At 45.7% G+C, this 16490-nt stretch overlaps 1 protein-coding gene across 15 annotated transcripts in view; it reads right to left on the reverse strand.

Annotated features, from left to right (window-relative positions):
* Epn2 (epsin 2) overlaps positions 1-14257 on the reverse strand; it is a 58124-nt gene extending 43867 nt beyond the window's left edge. For 5 of the 15 annotated variants that reach the window (XM_029483354.1, XM_029483352.1, XM_029483351.1 and 2 more), the window contains exons 1-2: positions 14048-14253; positions 131-203 (exon numbers count right to left, since the gene is read on the reverse strand). The gene's annotated coding sequence lies outside the window, so the exon portion shown is untranslated. Of the gene's footprint in view, positions 1-130; positions 204-14047 lie in introns of all 15 variants that reach the window. The other 10 variants (XM_029483346.1, XM_029483353.1, XM_021177037.2 and 7 more) reach the window with 7 other exon arrangements.
* Between the last annotated feature and the right edge of the window lie 2233 nt (positions 14258-16490).

A 16490-nucleotide genomic window follows, 5' to 3' on the forward strand; every position in this document is an offset into this window, starting at 1 on the left:
AAAAAAAAAAAAAAAAGCCCCTTCTTCCCAAAGCCAACCACACACTAATCAGGAAGCTATGACTGCTCTGACCCCCTTCCCTACTATCCACCACTCTGTCAAGGAACTGGCCATATATACACTGACTTACCTTATCCACAATGGGTCCTAAGATGTGCAAAATCAGCGTCCTGTCCCAAATCCTGGAGCAAGGAATGCCATAACTGAGAGAGCAGGGAGAAGCAAAGACAGATCTCACTGATTTTACCTCCATCTTGAATACAGAGTTCATACCCTGTCTATCTGTCCCCAGTCTCTAAACAGACATTCTAAAGGCTTCCTGACACTTAAAATGATTACAGAGGTCAACTATACTTTTATCTTGGATATTTTTCATCATGAGGATAGATATCAAAGTTATAGCCCTATGTAGTAGGAGGACTGGGACCCTATACCCTTAATAATCTTAGAGGACTTTGTATAAAAAGCTAGTACCTTAGCCAGGTCTTAGTAAAACACACCTTTAATCCCAGTAGTCAGGAGCAGAGGCAGTCTGTGAGTTTGAGGCCAGCTTTGTCTACAAAGCAGTTCCAAAATAGTCAAGGCCATACAGAGAAACCCTGTCTTGGGGGGAGGAAAAAGACTCTGAACTGAGCTGCCTAGAAGCCTCAAGTCAAGTGGATTCACACTCAGTACAAGTGAAAAGCAAATCAAATTCACATTTTCCTCATCCTTGGCCCTGAGATGAATAATTCTCTGAACCCTCCAAAAGTGGACACATGTTCTGATGTGCTCCCCAACTCCATGGGTGGAATGAGTTCCCATCAACAGAACATGAGGCCACTGTCTTCCAGAACCAGCCCTTAAGAAGGGTGCCCACTATCAGCACATTGCTGCCTAGTAATCCCTCTAAGAAAGCAGAACACAGCATGCAAGCCATTCCATCCCACCCACTAAGTACCCACTGACAAGGACAGACTTGACCTATCTCTAGGACCCAGTACATGTTCCAAGAAAACACAGACTTAAAACTTTGTGGGCTATATAAACAAAGACCCTTCCTTGGAACCTGGGAATGGAAACCTTTCTGTCATTGGATCCCATGAAAACACAAGTTTGTCTCAGAAAACTCAAAAGCAAAGTCTCAGATCACTGAGCATGTCCTCCACACCAGTGCTGAGAAGGTCCTCTTCCCATCCTAACGCTACAGATTAGGCTAGAGCCAGAGAAGGGAGGAGCTTTTCAGTAGAGCAGCAGTTCAGCTAACAAACAGTTCAAAGAAGCCTGTGTCCTTAAGTCCCTCCAAAATGTGTTGTTGAAATAAACAGAAACAAACCACTTCCTGCCCTCACATATGTGATACTTTCTTCATGATCCATGTACTCCATCACCACACTTCAAATTAAACAACATGTAGTTAAATTAAAATAGCAACTATTCACAATGGCCACAATTAAAACTTCAAATGACTATCAACAGGAAGGTAAACAAGCTGTCGTCCACTCATACAGAGATTACTCAATAAGAAGAAGGAATAAAGTGCTGATCCATGCTACAGCATGAAAAACCCTGGAAAGAGGCCAACCAAGATGGCACATAAGACTCTGGGCACGTGGGATGTCTGTATCAGGCAAACCAGAATTAGAAAGCGGCTTAGTGATCAGGCAGGGTGGTCCATGCCTCTGTCCCCAGTCTAATATGACAGCAATGGTAAATTTCTTCCATAAATACTTTACAGTAACAAAATTAAAATAGCAAAACTCTTATTAATGTTTTGCCCTAATAGAAGTGATAGCAAAATTCAAGCCAAGTGAATATTTTTATATAGAGAGACTATCATCATTTCACAACTGGAAAAAGTCAGCTTTAAACATGGAGCATATAAAAATCCACATGAGAACCAGGCACACAGCTTTAATCTCAGTGTGGCTCTCTCGCGTTCAAGGCCCAGCCTGGTCTAAAGACCAGCTCCAGGACAGCCAGGACTACACAGAGAAAACCCTGTCTGGAGGAACAAAGTAAGAACTAAAAGGACCCAGAGTGGAAGCTAGACTTGGTTGTTCACACTTGTAACCTGAATGCTTAGAGAATCACTGATCACAGGCAAACCTGAGTTACAGAATAAAACATTGTCTCAAATATAAAGAATAGTGGTCGATTTTCACAAAGTAAGTTTACAGAAAGTCCAAATCTATTAAAAAATATACAGCTAAGCCACTATCAATAAAGTTTGAGGGTTGTTTTAGAATAATCCATGGGAGTAACCTAGATTTAAAATGTTGAAGCTGAGTGGTGAGTTTCACTAAATTATGTGTTTTCATTCATTGAATACTCCATAATGAAACCAAGTTTATAGCCAAGTTTCTGGATTATAATCTACATAGATAAAATCAGCAGAGGTACCCTTAGCTGTCAGATGCAAAGAGCTCTACCAAGTGTCCCCACCCTGAGCCAGGGTCACTTAATGCATGTCCCTCTACAGGAGGCCACAGAAAAATGGCCCTTCAGAAGAAAATCAGAGTCCCAGTTCAGGTTACCAAGCAAGAATACAAGGAAGTGGCTAGCTTGAACCCTCTCCATCAGCCAGTGTAAAGAAGCCTGTTAAAATTTCAGCTATCAACTAGGTCCAGGCAAGTGTCTGGACACAAGGGGATATTTGCTGGAAATGTCTTTAACAAGTGCTCCAAAAACAATGTAAGCAGATGGGCCCGCCAGCCTGGGAACTGAAGAAAGCAGACCCCACCCCATATGCAATAGCATCCTAACACTGTAAGTGCCCATTCTCCTGGTTCTCTTTCTTCCAGTTTCGAATGCGTTTTACATGGAAGGCAGCCTCCTAGTACTCAGTCACATTTCCAGTATCTAGGAGAGTGCTTGGCACTGAGATACTGACCACAGACTTGTGTAATTTTGACTTTTGACTGAACTGGCTCCAGAAGTACATGATAAGGACTCCTTTTCATAAACTCCAAGCATGACACACAGAGGAAGGTACCAGAATACACTACAGACTACAGTTGAGTGTCCCAAAAAAGGAGGGGATGGGAAACAAACAGTCACAGCACAAAAAAATACCATCTAAAATAGCATCAGCAATAGTACAGAGCACAGGGCCTTAGGTCAGGAGGCTATGGGAAAGTGAGTGCCATGTAGAAACAGGAGTGACTTTGGGTCAAGAGTCTGGAGACAGGAAATGAGGTAAAGTGCTGGGGGTGAAGAGAAAAAGATGAAACAAGGAGGTGGTGGCAAGCTCACACACCTGAACAGAGAACACTTCCATGACTTGATAAGTCTTTGTGTTCCCAAAGTGAGGAACAAGCAGGGGGGAAAAATTAGTGGGCACCAATGGAAGGGTTGGGGCCTACACAGAACTGGCACCCACAAGCCCCATCTAGAAATGATGGCACCCACACTGACTCTGACCCATTGTTGCCAAGCAACAGTGCAGCCTCCAACTGCTAAGTGTTCCCATTTGTCCATGAAACTGCAAATGTGGAAAGCTGCACAGGATCTGCTTTTGATGTTGGCAACTATAGTGGGCAAATAATGGTCTCCCAAAGGCCTAATCCCAAAGACATCCACAGCCTAGTCCAAGAACCTGTGAGCATGTTAGTTAATAGGGCAAGGGAGCAGCAGAGACAATGAAAGCATTCTCCCCTAACTTGAGATAGGGAAAGACCACCCAATGGGTCAAACAGAAACACAAGGATTCTTTAGAGATGGGAGACAAGTGAGGCAGTATCACACTGATGCTCTAAGATGGTCAGAACAGCTACAGCTGGCTGAGACTGGGCCATAAGCAAAGAAATATGGAAGTCTAGAAGCTCTAAAGGTAAGCAAGTGGGTTCTCCTCCTTGGCTGCCCCAGCTCACATCAGGACTGTCAACAAAATGGCCTTAACTCCCAAGACAGCCAGGAAACTGAGGCAGCACCCAAAAGAGACGCCATATATACAACCAAGATCGCCCTGTGGTTTAATCCACCCCAACAGCTTTCCTCTTTTCCATTCCAAGAGCTGCAGGTTAGAATCATCTCATCTCCTTGATACCCTGTACCCAGCCAGGGACAGTGTCTGACATGTGTCTCAAGCTTACCAGAGAGTTCCTTATCTTCACCACATGGCCATAAAATTCTCCAGGGATTTCTAGAAAACACATTGCTCTAAGTGTGGGCATTCTAGTCCCAAAGGACCATGCATGTCATGTCAGCACCAGCCCAGGATAAAATTATTTTGGCCCTGGGAAACTGGCCCGGAAAGCAGTGGAACAGGAACTCTTTTCAGCCCCACCCTTCTCACTGTCACTAAATAGTCCTACTGTCAGGTGCTCTGGGAGAAGCTTCAGGTCCTTGGGCCCTGTTGCCATCTAGCTCCCCAGTACCTGTAGACGATGACATTTTGGCTGATATTAACACAGCAACCCATTTCAATTAAGATGTTGCTTTCAGCACAGCAGGGCCATTCATGTAAGGAACTGGATGGGAGACCTACAGAATTGCCCACTCACCATACCAAAAGACTGAAAACCATAGCCTGCCAGTTCAGCCTTACATAGTTGTTGCTGGAGCTGCCCAGCCACCTCTTCTGTCTTCCATTCTCCACTCAACCAGACACCATGTCTCCAGCCCTCTGCGCACAACGCACCATTGGTTCTGCTCCTCCTCTATCCCCCATAACTCCATATTTTCAAGATCCAGATGGTTTCCAGATCAGCTCCTAACACTTTCCCTGACCCTCAGATTCCATCAATGTCTAACACCACTTTTTACATTGTCTATCTGCTGATACACCCAGGGCCAATATTATTTCTCACTCTTTCAGGTGCCAACATCTACAGACCCCAAAACCTGCAGGCAGAGACTTAAATTTTACTCACTAACATATATGTCCCAGACCAGTAAACACACAGTACATGTGTGCAATAAGCATCAAATAGGGGCATAAACTGAGCTATGGTTTTTGTCCAGAACACCATACATGATATAACATTCATTAAATACTAGGTTAAAAAAAATCTCACTTGTTATTTTTTACTAGTAACATTAAATATTAAAGTTAAGAACTCTTTAGTAGCCGGGCGTTGTGGCGCACACCTTTAATCCCTGCACTTGGGAGGCAGAGGCAGGCAGATTTCTGAGTTCGAGGCCAGCCTGGTCTACAGAGTGAGTTCCAGGACAGCCAGGGCTATACAGAGAAACCCTGTCTCGAAAAAACAAAAAACCAACTCTTTAGTACAAACTTACTTTTAAAAGCATGATTTTGCTGAGCATGATGGCACATGTTTAATCCCTCCCTGCACTTGAGAGGCTGAAGCAAGAGGATAACAAATTTTAGGCCAATCTAAACTATACATAGTAAGACTTCACAAAAAAATAAAGCAGAGAGTCAATAAAAAAGAATTGCAATTTACAATTTACATTTTGCAAATATTGGACTTGGAAAGATAGCTCAATGGTTAAGGAAATGGTCCTTCTTCCAGAGGACCCAGGGTCAAGCCCCAGCACCCCATGATAGCTAACTACAGCTCCAGAGGCTCTAGCACCCCCTTCTGGCTTCCAGTAGCACCAGGCAAGCACTTGATACATGAACACAAAAGCAGGCAAAAACACCATGTAGTATAAAATAAATCAAAAACAAATTTTGCCAAATTTGCCTGCTGAAATGATTATAAGATCTGGAGTATGAGAAGGAACCCTTGATGGAGATGCCAAGAACCGGCTCTGCCTGCTCCTTGCCTGGGGCTCCGGTGGAAAGGATTACCCAACAGATCACAATCTCTCCTCCAGTACTTACCTTCTTTACCCTTTGCTAAAGTACTCACTTCTCCGAGGTGGGTTAGAGACCATCTTCCTTCCTCTCTTCATCTGCTCCACCTTTCCTGTGGCTCATTCCCAGTGACTAAGAGAGCTCAAAGCTCACTACTCTCAACTCCTTCACACACAGGCTTTCTCTTCTCTCTAGCTCCCATTCCCTTGCATCTTCCAGGCCCTGGTGTTCCTAGAGGCTACCCTAAGCACAAGGCTCAGCTCTCCATACCCACAATTAGAACTGTCTGGGTACTTCTAAAAATCTTTGGTCCCTCCCTGATTGGTCTGGGAAGAGCCCCATTAGAAACTTTTTTTTAAAGCTTTCCAAACTTCATGTCTTGTAGGTGTACCAGGAGTAAGAGCTCCCGGGCCATCAAATCCAAACTCCTTAGCCACAAATCACCTTCCTCAGCAACATACATTCAACACAGTACACAATCGAGATGTATACACAAGAGCACCCACACCCAAGCCCACCTCAGGAATCCATCCAGCTGCCCCATGGGAAACTCCTTCCCATTTGTTTATAAAGGTCCTTGTCCTTCCAGGCCCAGCTCAACCCTACCTCTCCCTGATATCCTCCCTGACTCTTCTAGATTTTTTTATTCTACCTTCTTAGCCTCCTGACAAAAATCAAAATCACAGTTTACCACACTGATGGCTTCTAATTTCCTCACAAATGTTAATTTTGTCCTCTCAGTCAGACTAAGTGTGTCAGCAAGAAATATCTTATTCCCACCCATTGACCTCAAATATCCTATCTATAGTCACAAAACTGTCCTTCAAATGCCCAGACCCCTGCACCTTTTGGCTCCTACTCAGAGGTAATTTTTTCCTTATGGGGTGGGGTACAGTGGGGTGAATTACTGTCATAGAAATGACTTCATAACATTTCAGACTGAATTAAAGCACGTTGCCAAGCCCCCTCCCAATCTGAGAGCACTAACCTGGGAAATGGCACTCTTAGGACTGATGTGAGAAAACAGCAAGGTCACAGAAACACACCGCACACCTCAGGGTAAAGAGGGAAAACAATAAGATTCTGAGTTTGACACAAGTGACTGTAAAGTATGAGCTACAGAGATGGCTCAGTGGATAAGAACACTTGCTCTACTAACATGTGGGCTCAAATCTCCAGACCCACGTGAAAAGCTCAGCATAGAGCACACACCTATAACCCCACAGTGAGAGAAAGACAGGCAGACCCCAAGAGTTCACTGACCAGACAGCCTAGCCAAATGACAAGCTTCATGGTCAGCTAAGGAGGGACTCTTTATCAAGACAGCAGTTTATCAAGACAAAGTCCTGCTCTGGCCTCCATAGACATTCCCACCAGAACTCCCAGCATGTACCACCTCACAGCCACCCCATAAACACATCATACATACACCACCACAGCCACCCCACATACTAACACACACAGACAACACACACTCTACACACAACAAAGTACCCTTCCATTCACTGTGAAGCCAGACATAGGCTGCCAGACCCTGAGCATTAGTTCTTTCAAAATGCAAGAGACATGGTGATGGTGGGAAGGGGAAATTTTTTTCTCAAACTCTAAATACCTAAGAATATTAAATCAATCTAAATTAAGAAGTGATTTTCATTAACACCGGGACTGATGATGACTAACGACCCTGAGCTGTTCTGCCTAGATAGACCAAAGACCAACAACCAACAACAACCACCTCTCCAGGCTGCATTCCTAGGAAGTCATCACTATGCCAGCCATGTAGGAATGCACCTGCTTTTCCAACAGGATAGAGGACTTTCTGTCATTCTGAAGTCCACTTTCATCTCATGTAACTATCTTTAAAGAAAATGAACCCATAACTCACAGGAAGATGCTTGTAACCATGCTCCAAATCTTACAGGAAAAACCAAAGTGAGAACAGTGCTCAGAGAACCCGAACTCCTTTCCAAATGCCACACTGCCATCTTCAGATTTAGAAGCATTCTCATTTCCTCTGCACAGCCAGCTGGTGCTAGACACCTCACATGCCTTCTCTTTCAGTCCTCAGGCCAAGATTCCAAAGTCTAGTCCCCAAACTGGCAGCATCAGTAACATGCAGACACTGGTTAAAAACATATGTTCTGTGGGCTGACAAGATAACTTAGGAAATAAGGATACTTGCCACCAACCCTGACAACCTGAGTTGTATCCCTGGGACCTACACAACAAGTGAGAACTAACTCCCACAAGTTGTCCTCTGACCTACACACACACACACACACACACACACACAGATGGTGTGTGCACATACACAAGAATGTAAATAAATAAATAGGTGCCACAGGGATGGCTTAACAATTACGGGTACCGTTAAATGTTCTCCCAAAGGATCTGAATTTGGATCTCAGTACCCATCTCTGGGTGCTCACAACCACCTTTAACTCCAGCTCTATGGTAATCAATGTCCTCTTCTGGATACTGTGGTCACCCTCACCCACATAGTGCATACACACAGACACATTTACATAAATTAAAATGTGTATATATAAATATAAAATTATACACACTTGCCTTTAAGAAAATAGTAATAGCTAACCCACTCAGAAGGCAGAAGCAGGTGGATCTGAGTTAAGAGGCCGGCCTGATCTACCTAACAAGTTCCAGGACAGCCAGAACTACATGGTGAGACCCTGTCTCAAAAAAAGCAAAACAAGGAGCTGGGCGGTGGTGGCACACACCTTTAATCCCAGCACTTGGGAGGCAGAGGCAGGCAAATTTCTGAATTCAAGGCCAGCCTGGTCTACAGAGCGAGTTCCAGGACAGCCAGGACCCTGTCTTAAACCCCCCCCCCCAAAAAAAAAAAGAAAAACAAAACTAGTAATAAGTGTACTTTTTAAAAACTTGACTATGCATTCTCAGGCCTGGATACAATGTTTTTCTGTCAGGTATGCTCAAAGCCCTGCTGAGTTTAATCCCCTGCACCAAGTAAATAAACCAGAGCATGGTGGCACATGTCTATAATCTCAGCATTTAGGAAGCAGAGGCAAGATTCAAAGTTATCCTTAACTACACAGTGAATTCAAGCCACCCTAAGCTACACAAGAACCTATCCAAAGAATTGGGGAGAGTGTTGTCAGGTTTTATCTACTGAATTGGAAACCCTGGGGTGGAGCCTGGCAACCAACTGAAACCAAGCCTCTAGGGAATCCTGATGCACAGCAAATTAGAGAGGGGATGGGTGTCTTTTCCATGAAGTAGTCCTTGTTGGTCTTACTTTAGGGTAAAATAAATCAAGCTCAATGATGGGTGGGTCCCACCCGACCCAGCCAGGAGGCCCACTGGACCAGGCCCCATGCCCAGCTCCAAAGCAATCTGCCATGAGGTTGTGACAGGCAAACTATGCCATTAGAGTCTCTAAACCACTGTGCTGCAGGATGAGAGAGATGTGACAATGACATTACCAAAGAAGGGTGAGAGCAGAAGGAGGATACAGCCTGCATTCAAGTGATTAATTATAAATGCTTTTAAATTCACATCATGCATTAGCCTGAATGGCCAGCCATCCCTCAGGAGAGCTCATTTCTCCATTTGTCAATTGAGTTACATGACCAAAGCCTTAGAGTCCCTATGGACCAACTCTGCACTGCTTTGAACAGAGAAAGCTGAATTACTCATTATTTCTCTAGAACACCCTTAAATGCAGTACACTGCTTGAACTAGGATCCACAGGAAGAGAAACTAGGAACGCAGAAATGAAGCTCAGTCCAGGACCCAACAGAAGAATCAATCCACTCTAGGGAAGCAGGAACCTCAAAGAGGCATGCTTTTTTTTTCCTTTAAATTCCAAACCTAAATAAAACAGTTATCATATAAAGTAGCCCATTCAATTACTGACACTCAAATTACAGTACTTCCACAGATCCTAAGGTCTGGAGAAAGCCAGGAACTTTAACGCATTTACAGTTCCCAGCCTTTCAGGAACTCAGGGACCCAGTGTGAATACTGAGTCTTGCAGCTTAACCCAGCAAATCTAAGTTTCCACTCACATACAGGTTTCAATCCCAACCTTATGCTCTGATGAAAATGGTTCTGTTTTAAATGCTACTAAAAGAGCATCAAGATTTTAGGATTCAGCCGGGCGTGGTGGCGCACACCTTTAATCCCAGCACTCGGGAGGCAGAGGCAGGCGGATTTCTGAGTTCGAGGCCAGCCTGGTCTACAAAGTGAGTTCCAGGACAGCCAGGGCTATACAGAGAAACCCTGTCTCAAAAAACCAAAAAAAAAAAAAAAAAAAAAAGATTTTAGGATTCAGACTTCTCAATCATCAGACTGCTAGCAGGTATGGTCAAACACACCTCTAGATACAGTGGATGAATATACACTTAGCCATAGACATGTTTCCTTGAATTTGTTTTTCTAGGTTTCTATTTTTAGACACTATGAACAAACTAAGAAAATTCTAGGCCAGATATGGTGGCATATACCTTTAGTCTCAGTACCTGGGAGGCAGAAGCAGGTGGATCTGAGTCCAAGGCCAACATGAGGGCTACATAGAGACCCTGCTTCAAAAGAAGAAAAGGAAGAAGAAAGGAGGTAGGGAGGAAGGAAGAAAGACAAACAGAAAATAAATTTGGGTTGGAGAGATGGCTCCGTGGTCAAAAGTACTAATTGCTCTTCCAGAGGCGCTGAGTTCAATTCCCAGCAACCACGGTGGCTCACAACCATCTGTAATGGGACCTGATGCCCTCTTCTTCTTTTTTTTTTAAAGATTTATTTACTTATTATATGTAAGTACACTGTAGTTGTCTTCAACCACACCAGAAGAGGGCATCAGATCTCATTACGGATGGTTGTGACCCACCATGTGGTTGCTGGGATTTGAACTCGGAACCTTTGGAAGAGCAGTCAGTGCTCTTAACCGCTGAGCCATCTCACCAGCCCCCTAATGCCCTCTTCTGTCATGCAGAGATACAGAAAATAAATTTGGGGGTTGGAGATTTGGCTAAGTTAAGAGCACTTGCTGCTCTTTCAAAGGATCCCAGATCAGTTCCCAGCACCCATGTCCAGAAGCTTGTAGAATCCCACACCCTCTTCTGGCCTCTGAGAGCACTGTACCCATATACACATAGAAACACACACAAATAATAAAATAATAAGCAATAAAATAAATCTTTTTTTTTTTAATTAAGAAAGCTAGTCTTGGTGATGAGTGCCTTCAACCTCAGCACCAAGTCAACCTGGTGTACATACTGCATTCCACGGCCACCAGAGCTCCACAGCCAGTGACTGCCTTATCAGAATGTATGTCAGTGTTCAAAAACTCAATCCGCTGGAGGGCTGGGTACATCTCAGTAGCAGAGTACTTTGCCTAGCATGTGTGAGGCCCCAAGTTCGATTCCTAACACTGCCGGGAAGAAAATACAGAAATCCACTAGATAGTCATTTCACAGTAGGGACGGCCAACAGTAGTGGTTTATGCCAGAGCAAGATTAAACAGTGGGACTAGTGGTACAAAAATCATAGAAGCGTCATCCTAGCCCACAGGACTATTTATTACAGACCTGAGTACTATTGTATGTCACAGACTGAACAGAGCCTTGGAAAAGCAAAGAAAGTGAGGCAACCGCTGGCCTCAAAGTGTCACAGTCCCAAAATGCCCAGAGTGCCCTAACAGACCTTGTGTGCTAGAAAGGCTGGGAGAGTAGAGGAAGAAGGGTCCAAAGATTGGCAGCTGGCAAAGGCTTGATAGTGAGGCAAGCATAAACCCAAATACAGACCAAGGGCCAACCATGGTAGCCTGTGCCCTGTAATTCAATCCCTGGAGAGAGTGAGGCAGGAGAATCAAATTCCAGGCCAACCTGGGTTACACAGTGAGACCCTTTGGGGAATGAATTCTCAGGGTCACTAGGTGCTCATGGCACTCAATCACATCCCATCCACAAGGCAGGAGAGCTCTGCACACAGTGGGCAATTGAATAAAATTCATTCTTTCCATGCTTCAGTCCACAAAGAACTCAAAAGTTGCCACTATTAGTGAAATTTAAAACTTCCTTTAACTTCTAGAAGAAAAAAAAAAAAAACACCATTAACATAAATCAGATTCTCCAAAACTTTTCAACTACTTTCACAGGACTCTTATCAGAATCTCCACTCTTGGGAAATCTATTCCTCATTATGAAAGATTACATAAGAAGCAGTCATATTCCCACAGAGAGGTTCTGCAAAGGATGGGCCATTATTCAAGACTGCAAACACCATGCCAGGTATCATCACTTGGAAGCTTCAAATACCTAGGCTGGGGAGAATGCTAAGCAGTCAAGAGCACATACTTTTTAAAGAACCAGAGCTCACTTCCCAGCACCCACATCAATGGCTCCCAACTAAATGCACTCCAGCTGCAGGGGGCATGACACCCTCTTCTGCACTCAGAAGGCACCAACACTATACACTGGCCCCCAGACACACACACATTTTTTTTTAAAGTTTCCCGTTTCTTGGTAACTCAGATGTTTGGCACCATACACCCCGCAGGGAAAGGAGATCAGCACAGCCCCCATCCTTCTATCTCAGGGCTCAGGGAAAAATCCAAATACCCAACAAAATTACTCAAATCAACCCATGTGGAACAGTACTTTGCAGGTCATGTTTATGAAACAACAACCCAGCCACACAGTTACAGATAACTAGCCTAACTTTAAAACTAGGAAAGCCAAACTTTAAAGTCACAAAAGCAGCCTGGGTGTGGTGGCCCACATCTTTAATATCTCCACCCTAAAAGGCAGATGCAGGTGGATCTCGGTGCATTCAAGGCCAGACTGACTACCCAGTGAGATTCTGTCACAAACATAACAAAAGCAAACATTCAAATAAAATAATAAAAAAACCGAGACCTACAGGTGTTTCCCCAACACAATCATTAATCACAAACACCCAAAGAAAAGCTGCAGTTCCTCGCAAGCTCGTTTAAATACAGACAAGAGCTTCATCACCAACAATACATAGATGGAAAGCTTAATTACCAATGCAAAGCCGATCACCGGAGAGAGAATCCAGTATCCGCCGCTATCACTCTAAATCTAGAGTTACAAGACCACAAAGTTCCCGTTAAGTCTTCCTTATATTACATAATAGGGACATGGATCAAAGAAATTCACCTTTTTCAATCATTTCAACCCAATTTCAATCCCTTCTTCCACAGGGTATTTTCTTGAGTGTGCAAAAGAAGAATTCACACGTCTTTCTCATCTTCCCTTGCCCATTTTCTTGTATGAATGTTAAATATAGCAGGCAAGCGATTTGAGGGAATCCTAAACGTTGAAGAAATCCTTAAGTGTCCCAGAGTTGGGGCTTCCAGCTGTGTCAAACACCCTATCCCTAAGATGACCTTGGGCAAACTAACACATTTTGGGCCTTAGTTCCCCTAGTCAAAAAACACAAGAATAGCTAAATCCTATCTTTTCTGAAACATAGACTTCAAATGCGTTCCCCAGGCAGCACTAAAGTGAAGAGGCCGCTGGGAAGGACTGAGGCCCGAGACCAAGCAACAGACTTACACCGACCGACCTAGGGTTTCTAGGGAGCTTAGACAATCTGCTCCCCCTGCAAAACCACTGGGCCAACTTCAGGTTGCAAACAAAAACCTGTTGGCCCGGACTCCTCTAGGAATGGCCTGCCTCTCCCAACGCGCTCGGCTCGCGCTCCGACGGAGCCGGCCCACGGGAGAGCGAGGGTCCCCCGGAAGAGGCCGACCCCACGCGCGGCTCGCCCACCCGGACTCGCCCAACAGGGCCGCCAGGTCTCTGCCATCCCACGCGGAACAAAAGGCAGCTGGAGCTTGGCTTCACCACCCCCGTCCCCGCTGTGCTGTGGAGTGGGGGCCGGGGAGGGGAATCTAGTCCCGGGGGCGAGAAAGACGTGGGGAAGGGGACCCCCTTCCCCCGGTCCCCTGAGGGAGGGCCGGCCGGCTCGGACCCGGTTCGAGGGGCGAGCACGCTCTGGGGAGGGGCGGGGTTGTTCCAAACTGAAGGCTCTGTCGCTGAGGTGTGAGGCGAGGACAGGAGCCGAAGCCGGGAGGCAGACGTCGCCACTCTCTCTGCTCCGAGCGGGCTCAGGTGGGGCGGGGCCTGGCTGAGCCGTCCAGCCGGGTGGGATCCGGCTGGCCGCACGGTGCACGCCCCGGCCGGCGAGGGGGAAGCCGGTGCTCTTAGGGGCGTCCACGCACTGGAAGAGAAGGTCTGCGCGCAGCCCCGCCCCGCCCCGACTCCCGAGCCACCACCACACCAAGCCCCGCGAGTCCCGGCTCACCTCCGTTCCTGGCCAGCGCGAGTGCAAGGCTGCAGCCGCCGGCGACGCGGGAGAGGCGGGAGCGACCCGAGCCTGTGCAGCGTTTGACACCCACACGCCAGCCAACATGGCGGCCGAGAGGGGGCGCGCCGGCAGCGAGCGCGCGCGCGCGGGCCCCGCCCTCCGAGCGCGGAGGCTCCTCCCACACACACTGGCTCCGCCCTGCCTCGCTCCTAGGCCCCGCCTCCAAACCGGTCCGCCCCTCCCACATATGCCCCCAAGGCCTTCTCTAAATAGCTTCTGCTTCTACACAAACCTAACAAATTTATGAAGCCCTAACTCAGAATCCTACACATCCCCACTACCTCAACAATTCCCCAGGGCATACATAACTACCTTAACCATCAATCCATGCTCCTCCCTTAAATCCTCAAGCACAGAACCCCGCCTAGCCTAATCAGAACCATGGTCTCTTAGTGTTTCCTCTTGCACGTGAAAAATGTTGTGATGCAGAGACAGGAAGGAGGCCAGGTGCCAGACAGGGTTGATTTATTTAGCTACAAGTGCGTTCACTTCATGAAGATTCACTTATGCATATTTCAGATTTGTATACTTTTCTGTGTGTGCATTTCAATAAAAAGGTTGAGTCCAGAACTTTGGCAGCCCAAGTGGTTGAACCCTCGGCCGAGTCTCCCATGATTCATCAGGACGCTGGGATTTAGCAACTCCAACTGCAAGCCTGCAGTCTCACTCTTATGCACCCAACAAAGCAATGTAGGGCCGGCCACATGCCAAGCTACAGCACACAGAGGCAGGCCAGAGATGAGAGCAGAGCCTTATACAAGAAAGTAAGGAGAGTCCTTTCCCTCTTTCCCTGAGAGAGGATCTCAGAAGGGTCAGAACTGAAGGCTAGACCCCAAAACTGCTAGCAGAGAGCTGTCATAACAGGGTCTAGAACATGAATCAGGGCTCAAGGGGAGGGTACAGGGTACTATTTCAGTTGTTTGGATATGCTTGGCCCAGGGAATGGCACTATTAGGAGAAGTGGCCTTGTCGGGGTGGGTGTGGCCTTGTTAGAAGAAGTGTGTCATTGTGGTAGTGGGCTTTGAGACTCCTAGCTGCCTGGAAGACACTCTTCTGTTGGCCTTGGATTTAAGATGTAAAACTCTCAGCTCCTCCAGCAGCATGCCTGCCTGGACTGTGCCCTGCTTCCTGCCATGTTGGTAATGGACTGAACCTCTGAACCTGTAAGCCAGCTTCAATTAAATGTTGTTTTTATAACAGTTGCCAGGCTAGAAAGATGGCTCAGCAGTTAAGAGCTCTGACTGTTCTTCTGAAGGTCCTGAGTTCAAATCCCAGCAACTACATGGTGGCTCACAACCATCTGTAATGAGATCCGGTGCCCTCTTCTGGTGTGTCTGAAGACAGCTACAGTGTACTTAAATATAATAAATAAATAAATCTTAAAAAAAAAAAAAAAGGAGTTGCCTAAGTCATGGTGTCTCTTCACAGCAATGCAAACCCTAAGACAATTTCTGTAACCAATCTATGCCCAAAATTTTCATTCTGCCTTTGCTCACTGAAGGAGACTTTGCAGGTCATTGTACTTCTCAGAACCACAAGTACATTTTTCCTATAAAATACTCGCAAATTCACAAGAAAGAAAAGGCCCCTGGGTCTCAAAAGCAGGGAATTTAGAGTCTGTTTCTCAGCCCACAATATAATAAAGCTGGAGACCACCCCTAACACAAGGTCATGTGGTCACTTTTCTTTTGAAAGTCTAACTGAAGAACATTCTGGATGCTGGAAGCCCTGACCCATAATTTACTGCTACAGTGTGTCCCTGGATTAATGAATGAAATCACACATTATATACCCGCTTTGCCATAAGAACTATAGTTCCATTTTGAACTGGCCCATTGGGTAGCGGAAAATGTATTTCTGATTTCTCTGCTCCTTATCACAAAGTAACAGCCACCTCTCCTGTAACAAAAGACTAGTTAACAGGAGTGGGCAAAATACAGCTGACTTGATCATTTATGTGGCCAAAAGCCTTCAGCAGTGAAGATTCAAAGAACCCAGAGAAAGGGGACCTACTCCATATGTGTGTTCATTTGATGAAGAATGAACCACCATACAGAGATGTGATTAGACAGAACAGGGTAGCTCTAATGTAAGAGAGGAGACCAGAGAGGTTTGCCTGTTCTGATTCTTAGCTTTTCTTTATGGCTTGGCTTTCTAGATATATACAGAACCCATTCTGAATGCAAGGTCTAGTGACCTACAGGCTAACTTAGAGAACGTCTCCATGGCCAACACAGAAAAATTGTCTGGGCTTTAAGGCTGATCTTGGTGGAGAGGAATTCTAGTTTCTGAGGCTCAGCTTGAGGGATGAAAGATCATAGGATATAGAAAGGCAGGGAAGGGTCAGAAAGAGACTTTGCTGGCAACACCTTTCTAATGT

The sequence above is a fragment of the Mus caroli genome, chromosome 11 (genome assembly GCF_900094665.2).
Source record: "Mus caroli chromosome 11, CAROLI_EIJ_v1.1, whole genome shotgun sequence".
NCBI lineage: Eukaryota > Metazoa > Chordata > Mammalia > Rodentia > Muridae > Mus > Mus caroli.